This window comes from Ailuropoda melanoleuca, chromosome 14, assembly GCF_002007445.2.
Source record: "Ailuropoda melanoleuca isolate Jingjing chromosome 14, ASM200744v2, whole genome shotgun sequence".
NCBI classification, from domain to species: domain Eukaryota; kingdom Metazoa; phylum Chordata; class Mammalia; order Carnivora; family Ursidae; genus Ailuropoda; species Ailuropoda melanoleuca.
Genome location: NC_048231.1, coordinates 25,150,454 through 25,162,016, shown reverse-complemented (window position 1 = coordinate 25,162,016; position 11,563 = coordinate 25,150,454).

Genomic DNA, 11,563 nt, shown 5'->3' with positions numbered 1-11,563 from the left:
TGAAAAATTTCAGAATTGTTTCAGCTAAAAGACTCTTACAATGCCACAGATTCTAAATTATTTCAAAATAGAAATATAGACAGATGATGATGTAAATTCTGACATTTCTACAAATGATATTGCCTTAGTTTATTCAGAGGGAGATGGGTGGAGCAGGAAGAAAAGGGGATGTCAAATGAGAAGTGATTTCTGTAATGGAGAAAGTGGGTATTTGGGTAAATGAATAAAATGAAATAGCAATCTCTGAATGAAAAAAGACACTCTGGATGCTTTTATAAATGAGATTGAGCTTATAAATAAAAAAATATGCCCCACAGTAAAATAAAAACAGATCTTGTCTTTGCAGCTGGTAGCTTTACTGTTCAATACAGTAGTTGCATATTTTTCATATATGAAGATCCCTTTTAGATGCCAAAGAATTTTCTAGAGATCCACAATATAGTTAATGTCCTGTCAGTGTTTGAGAAAATGACTAAAAGTTATTGTAAATATAATGACATCTTAAGACATTAAGCACACATGTGCACGCACACAGGCACACACCCACACACAGACATTATTAAGTAATATAAGCAAGCAAGCAAACAAAATAAAAGGTAATACAAAATAAAGAGACATGCCAGAGATCTGACCAGAGTGCCAATCTATAAAGAGTACTAAAAAACTACTGAAGTCAATAAAAATAGTTGGCCAGTTAACTCAGATTAAGACTGATTTGTCAAAATCTCATTGAATTTTAAGTCAGTCCTACTTCTCTGCTGGCAGCAGATATTGTCCTCAAGCAGAAATATTGTAACTCATTTCAAGGGCCCAAGGCCCCACTTATAGGAAATAGATACTGAACAATTGAAAAAATAAAAGCTTGAAGAGGTGCTAAACTTAAGGCTTCCCAGGGACATCAGTTTCTCCTTCCAGCAGAACATATATATGTTTAATACAGTAATATTTTTTTACTACAGTACATTGTTTGCATATAGATTCAAAGATCCTTTATATTTAACCCTTTGCTCACTTCTGATGTACCTGCAGTCCACAGATTAGGAATAGCTGAATTAGTCAATAGACTTTTAGAATTGGAATGGCCTTCAAGAGTTCAACCACCATCTTGGTCTTGATGTCAAAACTTCCCTTGGTCCCATTTGTCATGAGACCTGGTTTTGACCTAGTATTTAGCCTTAGATTCTCAATTGCTTCATACTGACATCTTGTAATAAATCACTCCTTTCATGAGTTAGCTTGAGGGGGCCTTGACCCTGCTCCCAAGGAGACTTAACTGGGTCAATCTCTTTGGTTCTTCATACATAGAACCATTTCCCTAGCAAACTGTAACATATGTTCTGTGCTTGTGCCAGTCATATAATGTTCAAAGTTTAGTTGCCCAATAGGATTTTGGCTATCAAATTCTTTCCAGAAATCCCAGCCTACTTTTCTTTCCTTCACTTGATTACTTTTAATCCCAATTCAACTTTTATCTAAATGGGATTTATTGTTTCTCTCTCAAATCCTGTGGATTCACTTTCTCCTTTTATGGGTTTATGAAAGCAGAAGTAAGTGTTCTCGCATGCTGTCACTTAAGAGTCCATATGTTACTCTAAATATAAATGACATATTTAACAGGCCTATCATACACATTAGCAAAGACAGGTTTCTGGCTTGGGGGCATCAGCAGACTATCAGTCTTGTAAAGTGCTTCCTCTTTTGCCATTGCTTCATAGGCACTGATGCTTTAGTTGCTAGATGCTATCATTTGGGCATTGAAATACAGCCAAAATAGTGAATTGAGAGGACAATGTGACGATGAAATGAAACATAGATCATTAGTCCATGGCCTTTCCAATTACTGTAGCTACATTTTATAGTTCCTGCACAATAAGAAAGTTGTCACTCAAAATGTTAATTGGCAACATTCTCATAGGAGAGTCCAAACATGTGAAATGATTTTTTCCTTCAATCATTAGAGAACAGATATAGGAAGATGTAATAATTCCAAATGTATATACATCAAAATTCATATAACAAACTGACAGTACAAAGGGGGGATAAAGACAAATCTATAATCCTCATTTGAGATTTTAATATTCTCTCAGTAATTGAAAAAATACAGACAAAAGCACATATAATAGAAATAAAAATTATGTATTTGGATTTGAATAACACCTAACACTGCCATACAACTTGAAATAAAATGTCTATACAATATTCTACCCAATAACTGCAGAATACATAACCATTTCAAATTGCACATGGAACACTGACCAAGATGGATCATATGCTTCCACATTAAAAAACAAAAAACTAAATTCCCTTCTAAGATTAAAATTTTATGAACTGTGCTTTCCTATCAAAGAGGAATTAAATTAGAAATCAATAAATAAGATAGAAAAGTAAAATATTTGAAATATTAAATATTAAAAGTAATATATTTGGAAATTAAAGCAGCCACTTATAATTGATGGACCAAAAAAGTCACAAGAGTCATATATGATAATGAATCGTAATTCAAATATAGCTTATCACAATTTGTGAGATATATATAAAAACGTAAGTGAAGTACAACCTGAAAGCCATATCCAATCAGCTTCCTATTTATATATATAAAGTTTTATGGGAACACAGCCTCAACATTCATTTATGTACTGTCTATGGCTATTTTAATACTATATGAGTAGCGGTGACAGACTGTATGGTTTAGAAAGCCTAAAATATTTACTGTCTGAATCTCTACTGAAAATGTTTACTGGCCCTTAACATAAAGCAGTGGTTAAAGGGAAATAGTTTTTAAAAATTTGAGAAAGAAGATTCTAAGAAACCATGAATCAAGGTATTTACCTTCTTAAGTTAGGGGAAAAAAAAAGAGAGAGAGAGAAAATTAGATTCAAAATACGTGAAAAGAAGGAAATAAAGATAAAAGTTGATCAACGAAGTAGAAAAAAATCAAAGTAAAATTAACAAAGTCCTGTTGCTTCTGAAAAGGCTAATAAAATTAATAAACCAGTTAAATATAGTAACAATATATAACTTACAATATAGATTATATGTTACATGTTCTATATAAATATAAACACAAAATTTACTTACATATAATATAAAAATACTATATAAAATATAGTATTACATAACATAATATGTCGTCTACTAATAACAATAAAACAATAAACTCATAGCTAAGAAATAAAGAAAACATAAATTACCAATATTAGGAATGAGTTAAAGGATGGAATGGACAATAAGGAATCATTATAAATTAATTTATGCCAATAAATTCTACAATTTAGATGAAGCGGAAAAATTTCCTGAAAAACAGAACTTACCAAAATGGACAAAAGACGAAAAATATGCCTAAGAGTGAACTATTTATTAAGAATTTAAATTTGTTGTCATGAACTATCTTAACAAAAAACTCCATGCACATGTGGTTTCACTGGTTAAATCTATCAAACATTTTAAAAAGATATGTCATATAAAAGTTACACAAACTCAGAAAATAGAGGAATGAAACAATTCCCTAACTCCTTTTATGAGGCCAGAACAACTTATATCAAAAAAAGATATTACACAAAATTAAAATTATAGGGGTGCCGCCTGAGTGGGACAGTTGGTTAACTCTCTGACACTTGGTTTTGGCTCAGGTTGTGATTTCAGGGTCGTGGGATCAAGCCTTGCATTGGTCTTTGTGCTAAGAATGGAGTCTGCTTAAGATACTCACCATCCCCTTCCCCCCTCCCCCAACTCTCTCTTTCTCTCTCTCAAATCAATAAATTTTTTAAATAAATAAATAAATAAATTGTAAACAAATATTCCCTCAGAAACACAGACACAGAAATATTTTATAAATAGCAAATCAAATTCAACAACACAAAAGATAATACATTATAACCAAATAAAGTTTATCACTCTTGATTTAATATTGTAAAATCAACGAATGTAAGTCACCAAATTAATAGAATAAGAAAAAAAATGAAGATTTCTAAAATATATTTGAAAAAATCTAATGAACATTATCCCTAAAAATAATTGGTGAAATAAGAGGAAGGAACTTCCTAAAATGGATAAAGCATGTCTACAAAAATTCCACATAATAATAATGAAATGAGAAATTGTTTCCACTATTTTCAGGAACAATGGAAGGCTCTTCATCTCATCGTATTTCCTCAACATTACATGGAGATCCTAGCCACAGCAATAAGGCGAGAAAAAGAAATAAAATGCAGTTGGATGGGCAATGACAAAATCAGTTTTTACTAGAAAACAATAAAATTGTTGAAAGATAATACCTTAGGTAATTTCTAAAAAGAACAAGAACGGCAAATAATAGATGATTTTAGCAAGATAGTGTAGTACATTATTACTATTCAAAATTTAAATATATTTCTATATACTAGCTGGAAATCATTAGAAAAATAAATAAAACATTCATATAACATAAAATACCTACATATATATTCATCAAAATATGTATAACTTCTACCTTGAAACTATATAACATTGAACAGAGAAATTAAAGAAAAGCAAAATATATGGAGAGATATGCTGTGTTCTTGGATTAGAAGATTTAATAATGTTTTGACATCAACTGTTCCCAAACTGATTTAAAGATTCAATACAACCCCCCAGAAAAATTCTTCGAAATCTAACGTTATAGAAACTGAGATCTAACGTTATAGAAACTGAGAAGAGGATTCTAGTCAGCTGGGCCTGGGCTTGAAATCATCCAAATGTCAAGATCGCTTCTTTATGTATTTGTCCAGTGCATCATCCAGTATGGAACATCTGCCCACTGGCTGGGCATCTACCTGGACACATGGCATCTCTCCCTGGCTAATTTGCTTTTTCTTGCACCTTGGTTTCTTCAAACTAGTCAGTTTTCTTAAGCCATAAAAGTGATCCAGAAAAACCAGGTGGAAGCTACACAGCTCTTATGAACTAGACCCAGAAATAATATTATGTCATCTTTGACATGTTCAATGAGTCAAAAAAAGTCAGTGTGTCACCAGGCCAGCCAAAAACAAAAGGAGGGGCTGTACAGGCATATGGAGGCTGAAAAGGAGTGGCTCATGGGGAAGAGGAGAATTTTATAACTGACTCCCACATTTATAAAGCTAATAAGTGGCAGAACTATAGTTTTAACTTTGATTTGATGACTTCTAAAGTCAATACTTCTAACTAGTGTATTTTGCCTATCCACTTATTATTAAAAGTTTTATTTCTGTTATATTTATATTTAGAAATTTCTTCATCTATCTTATTGCATTTTGGGTGAGATGATGGCTAGTTCTATGTACCAAGTTATTTAGGCTATATTTAATTTATAGTTATTTAATAAAAAAACTAATCTAGATGTTGTTCTGAAGGTATTTTATAGATATAGTTAATATCTACAATCAGTTAACATTAGAGAAAGATTACCCTCCATATTGTGGGTTGGCCTCATCCACTCAGTTGAAAGTTGTGAAAAGTAAAATCTGAAGTTTCCCAGAGAGGAAATCCTCTTAAGACTGCATCAACTTCTGAGTTTCTAGTTTGCTGGCCCTCCCTATAGATACCACACTTGCCAGCCCCTACAATGATGTGAGTCGATTCCTTAAAATAAAATAAATTTCTTCATACACACACACGCAAATATACACAATAGTTATATATGTATATATAATGAATATATGCATATTATATTGTATAAAATATATTATTATAACAACTCATATGTGTGTATTCCTACACAACATACATATATACACATTTATATATAATGTATATAAACATATTATATAATAGCATATTATACTATTATACAAATGCATATATATATAAAATATATGTATAAGTATGTATACAGATATCCTATTGATTATATTCTCTGGAGAACCCTCACTGATACAGGAGGTATATATCTGGCCTAGAAGGGAATGACATTTAACTTGGCACCACTTAAGAGAGTTTTAGTTTTGTGGGTCTAAACAGCCCATGTTTTGCAAATTCCACTGTTTCAAAAGGCTCTGTGCTTGTGCCTTTCTTTTTTTTTTAATTATTTAAATTCAATTAGCCAACATATAGTACATCATTAGCTTCAGATATAGTGTTCAATAATTAATCAGTTTTGTATAATACCCAGTGGTCATCACATCACACACCCTCCTTAATGCCCATCACCCAATTACCCCATTCCTCCACCCACCACCCCTCCAGTAATCCTCAGTTTGTTTCCTAGATTTAAGAGTCTTTCATTGTTTTTCCCCTCTCTGATGACCTCCCTTTCAGTTTTCCCTTCCTTCCCTTATGATCCTCTGCACTGTTTCTTATATTCCACATGTTAGTGAAATCATATAATTGTCTTTCTCTGATTGACTAATTTTGCTCAGAATAATACCTTCCAGTTCCAACCATGTTGATGTAAATGGTAAGTATTCATCCTTTCTGATGGCTGAGTAATATTCCTCTGTGTGTGTGTGTGTGTGTGTGTGTGTGTGTGTGTGTACATACCACATCTTCTTTATCCATTCATCTGTTGATGGACATTTTGGCTCTTTCCACAGTTTGGCTAAATTGTGGACATTGCTGCTGTGAACATTGGGATTTGAGTGCTCCATTGGATCACTACATTTGTATCTTTGGGGTAAATCCCTAATAGTGCAATTGCTGGGTCATAGGGTAGCTCTATTTTTAACTTCTTGAGGGACCTCCATACTGTTTTCCAGAGTGGTTGTATCAGCTTGCATTCCCACCAACAGTGTAAGAGGGTTCCCCCTTCTCATCCTTGCCCGCATTTGTTGTTTCCTGACTTGTTAATTTTAGCCATTCTGACGGTGTGAGGTGGTATCTCATTGTGGTTTTGATTTGTATTTCCCTGATGCCAAATGATGTGGAGCATTTTTTCATGTGTTTATTGGCCATTTGTATGTCTTCTTTGGAGAAATGTCTGTTCATGTCTTCTGCCCGTCTCTTAATTGGATTTTTTTTGGAGGGGGGTATTGAGTTTGATAAGTTCTTTATTGATCTTGGATACTAGCCCTTTATCTGATATGTCATTTGCAAATATCTTGTCCTGTTCCATAGGTTGCCTTTTAGTTTCATTGACTATTTCCTTTTCTGTGCAGAAAATTTCAAGTGCTTTTATGCATTGATGCCAAGTCTCTTTCTCTCTCTCCTTTTAAAGATTAATTTATTTTTATTTTTGAGAGACAGAGAGAAGAGGCAGAGGGAGAGAGAGAATCCTCAAGCAAACTCCCACTGAGCACAGAGCCCAATGCCAGCCTCAAACCCTGGACCCCAAGATCATGACCTGAGCTGTAATCAAGTGTGGCACACTCAGTCAACTGAGCCACCCAGGCACCTCGCCAAGTCTCTTTAAAACTTAGAAAATAAAAGCAGATTATACACCATTCATACAAAAGACCATTTAAATATGGTGATATCTTTATTAAACCAAAGGCTCCAAAATTTCACTGTGTGTATAACAAGCTGAATTAACAGAAATGAAGCACAACAAAAAGTATAATATATGCAATTTGGCATAAAAAAAACCACAGAAAAACAAGATGCAGCCATGACATTATCATATCTGTCTAAAAGCGCCTTTGTTGGTATAGGCAAATCCATTCAAATGCTTAACCTAATTAGAATATAGATTTGTATGGCTTTTTGGTGAAATGCACTGGAGGGGATAGAGGGTACTGCTAGAGCTTTGGGGCTTTTGCATTAAGCTCCAGCTGGGGCCAGCAGACACTGTCCAAAAGATGACCTTCAAATAATTAAATGATTTCCATATGTTTGCTCATGTAGAGTCTTCTAATTCAGGTTTTGCAATCTCTTTCCAAGCCCACAGCTTCTGACCTTGCTGGCTCAGTGCTTAGAGGAGACTCACAATGGAAACCAAGAAATATTCTACAATTGAATGATTTAAAAAAATATATAAAACTACAACAGTCAGTTCTTTTCATTTGATCTGTAAAATGGAGCCCTTCCTATGTATGATACCATTGGACTGATTTTAGGTTACAGAACTCTCATTTGGTTTTGGGTTTTTGGAAACAGTTTAAGAAACAAAACTGTTTGAAAAAAATGGCATTTCATTGAAAACTAAGGGAAAGTAAAAGCAGCTCTGTATTTCTCAAAAACAGCTTAGGGATCCACTGACTCTTTAGGGTAAAATACATTTTCAATACTTATGGAGAGCATACTCACTATTAAATTTGAACATCTTATTTGAAATTTCTTCAAATAAAAAATGATTATGTTTTCAATCAGCACTTCTTGTGCAACTAGATATATTTTAATGAAATATATGGATTTGTTGGTAAGAAATATGGTAAGAAATTCTATTTCAAAGAGACTGCAAGTCAGAGCTATATATATCCTTTTATATATAAAGGATATGAACTTTGGCATGATTATCGTAAAGTCTATGCCCCATACTCTCCCCCCGCACCTTCTATTTTATGCAAGGACCTTTTTTTCAAAGTCTATCTATAGTCAGTATAAGAATTACGATCTCTCCTTCCCTTATGTCAGTGATTGACAAAACAAGGTCCAGGGACAAACCTAGCCTGCCAGCTGATTTTGTAAATGAAATATTTTTGGAACATACCCTTGTCCATGTGTTTTCGTATTGTCTCTGGCTGCTTTTGCTCTACAGCACAGTTAACAGTTGTGACAAAGATGGTGTGGCTTGCAAACCAGAAATATTTACTATCTGATCCTTCGCAGAAAAAAGTTTGCCAACTCTTGCTTCATACTGATGAAGTAATTAATGGAGCATCATATAATTCGATCCACTTATTTACTCCTTCCATAAACACTTACTGAGCATTTACTGTGTTTCAATTGTATGTTATACAATATGTCTGCAAAGATGAACATGACACCAAAACTGACCCTCAAGATCATATATTCCATAGAAAGATAGTGATGAAATTATGCAATTACAACTTAGTATAATAGATGTTACCAGAAGCAGATTCAAATTTTACATGAGAGAGAATGGAACAACTAATAGTACAGGAGCTGGGAAGTGATGATATTTGATCAGCATTTAATGTACGAACATTCATGCACAAGGCTGGATGAGAATGATACTCAGACTGAAAGTAATGCATATATCAAGCCCTTGGAAACCTCATCCTGTGGAGAGGGAATATCAAATATAAGAGTTAGAGCTGTGACCTGAGAGGCGGTAACAGTAAATAGGACTCTACAGGCAGACTGAGGTCTTATTCAATACTAAAGCATCCATTTAAGGGTTATGGGAAGTTAGTGAAGCCTTTTAGGAAAGGAAGCAACATGATCACATTTACATCTCAAAATAATTCAGGCAAACAGTTAAAGACTGACAGGGGTGAAGAATAGAAAAGAATAAAATGAGAATATAAACCAAGACAAGGTATTAGGATTATTTTAGAGGGACTTTATAGAAACCCAACTTGAATTGACTTTAATCAGGTTTATTCATTTGGAAGGCTATCCACAGATCCAGATCTGTACTTCCCCAGCTCAGTATCCTCAGTAATGGAAAACTTCTAGTCAAATTAACCTAACTCATTTTCTGGACTTTGACCTCATGCCACCCTAAACCAACCACCATGGGCTGACCTGAAGGGAGACAGGGATTATTTTTCCATAACTGAGTTTGAAGTAGTAACAGTAATGTCTATTAACTCCGTAAAGTTTTAGCAAGGTGTATTTTCGTCCAGCCTTGATCCTCTGCTTAATCGTTCACTAAGCATGTATTTAAATGTTACTTGGTGCCGGGGACTGAGTGGATGGAAATGCAGGGGTGGAGAAGCTGCCTCTGCCTTCAAGGATCTCTTCATCTAGTAAGTAATTGAAAAATCCAGGTGAACAAAGAGAAAGAGTAGGTGAATAAAGAGATAGGCAAGCTTGGGGGGGCTATGAGAACACAAGAGAACCAAACAGGGACATAGGGATTGTCAAGAGGGCCACCCATCAGTAGAACTGTCCATAGTGAGAGTTGAAGGGGTGTAGAATCCAGCCAGGGTAGAGAAAGAAGTAAGTTGTGAATAGACAAAAGGAAAATGTACAAATCCATGGCAGTCAGGCCAGTTCAAAGGGGAGAGTAGACACGAGGAGAGATGGAATCCAAGACATTAGCCAAAGTCGGGCCATGAAGGTTGGAAACATCGTGATAAAGAACTTGAACTTTATTTTGAGGGAAATTTGGATCAATTGAATAATTTTAAGTTGGGAAGGTATCATGATTCGATTTGCCCTTTAGAACAAACACTGTGCTATATAGAAATTGGTCAGAGTCTCTTGGCCTCTCATTTCAAGTGAACAGTAGCCATGTAGGGAACTAGACTGCTTAATTTCAACTTAAAGACTGGATAGATTCAGGGCAGGCACAGTGCAGCTGTTCCTCCACTTATACTGTAACCACTCTGAACCTCAGCTGGTTTCCTCTGCGTTAAGAGGAATAATAATATTTCCTGCTTTATAGGATTGTTGTGGAAACAAGTGAGATAATGTAATGCAAAACTCTGCAATAAAGCCAAATGCATAGGCATTGCTCAATAAACTGCCGCTATTTTATCATCATCATTATTACGAGTAGTCGTTCAATGAAGCTCATGGGCACTCTCTCTCGTGAAGTTATACAGACACCGAGATCGTGTGTAAGAGGGACAGAGGACAGACTGAGAAAGAGCAAAGGTAAGAGCAATAATGAGAGATGTTGACCTGTCTCAGAGACTGGGGGGATATTATCTCAATTGATATGATAATCTTTACAAACTCTGCCATAAATAAATGTTATTTTTACAGTTGGCAAAATGTAGCAACCTCCGGGGTGGAATGAAGCAGCTGCTTAACAGAGCACAGCTCTCAGCAGGGGGAGAAGAGTACTTTAGTCAACCGAAACCATAGGTACTGGTGTTAATCAAAATGTATTTCAGGTAAAGATCATAATGTGTGTTTTCACAGCATTAATTAAGAAAGCAAACTATTATCTGGAGGCAAATTAAAATGAGGAAGCTGTTCCATTAAAACTTCTATGGAGCAGCCATAACCCAAAACCAGTCTCATAGACTCAAGGAGGAAATAAGGGATATAAAAAAAACAGGTCGTATATACCCACAGGGATGCAAGCCTGCATAGTTTTATAATTTTCACTAATGAGAGAAGAGCCACTTGGTTTTATAAAGCAAATCAAGGAAGCATACTGATCATTCAAGTTTTTTCCCAGTCTCCAAAGAATCTAGCAAATATTATTTTGGTTTTAACAAGACTCCGTTAAGAGAGAAATGGCTTTAGTCAAAATGTTCTTTTCTTTTCTGGGCTGTTTTCTGCATTCCTATTTGTATCTGTACCACAACCACAACATATGCCTTATGGATAAATGAGGAGACACCCCTCCTTTGAGTGAGATGCCCAACGACCAATATAGACAAGCGGCCGGCCTTATCTTCAACAAAGTGGAGAAGTGATATGTGGAATGATTTGAAACATGTCACAAGCCCTTAACTCTGCCCACCAACACACGTGAAGTTCCTCTATTTTGGAGGGCTACACAGTGAATGGTTCAGGGACTCTTTTCTTTCCTTTTCTTTCCTTTTTC